Genomic DNA, 692 nt, shown 5'->3' with positions numbered 1-692 from the left:
GAGGCTCCTGCTGGGCTCATCACAGGAACCAGACCTACAGCCTCCCTACCCCAGTTCCCTACCCCAGGGATCCCCAACTCCCAGCCATGGACCAACACAGCAGGAGGTGAGTGATGGGCCAGCAAATGAAGCTTCATCTGTATCTGCAGCCACTCCCCAGCGCTAGCATCACCGCCTCAGCTCCACCTCAGATCCTCAGGTGTTAGATTCTCATGGGAGCACCAGTCCCTGGGGCCAAAAAGGTTGGGGACCACTGATCTAACCCACTAAAGCGATTCAACATATCTGTTGATCTTCTCTGAGAAGAACCCCCAGCACTATAGCTCATCCCCCCTCAGCTCCCAGTGGCACAGTGAGCTGCCCCCACCCCCATGGCTTTTCGGGAAAGCAATTGTAGGCTTCTCTTAACCAAGGGCTTGAACCAGGGGTGGACCCATTGATCCCCAGGCAGCTAGACCCTAGGCTGGCTGGACACTCATGAAGTAGCCTAGCTTCACCCCCAAGCATGATGGTAACTATCTAAGTCCATCGGACCGTGTCCTTCACATCTGGCCAGGAGAACACCGAGCAATCGGCTCTCAATGGTGAGAGAGGAAAAGGGCAGGGGTGGGGGACGGTGGGGACAGGGGCTGGGGAGGGACAGAGGAAGGAGCCCCCCTCAGAGCTGCCTCGGGCCTGTGGACTTCTGCTCC

This window comes from Pteropus vampyrus, unplaced genomic scaffold, assembly GCF_000151845.1.
Source record: "Pteropus vampyrus isolate Shadow unplaced genomic scaffold, Pvam_2.0 Scaffold159, whole genome shotgun sequence".
Lineage (NCBI taxonomy): Eukaryota > Metazoa > Chordata > Mammalia > Chiroptera > Pteropodidae > Pteropus > Pteropus vampyrus.
The sequence above is the reverse complement of the archived record's forward strand: the minus strand, read 5'-3'. Positions refer to the sequence as shown.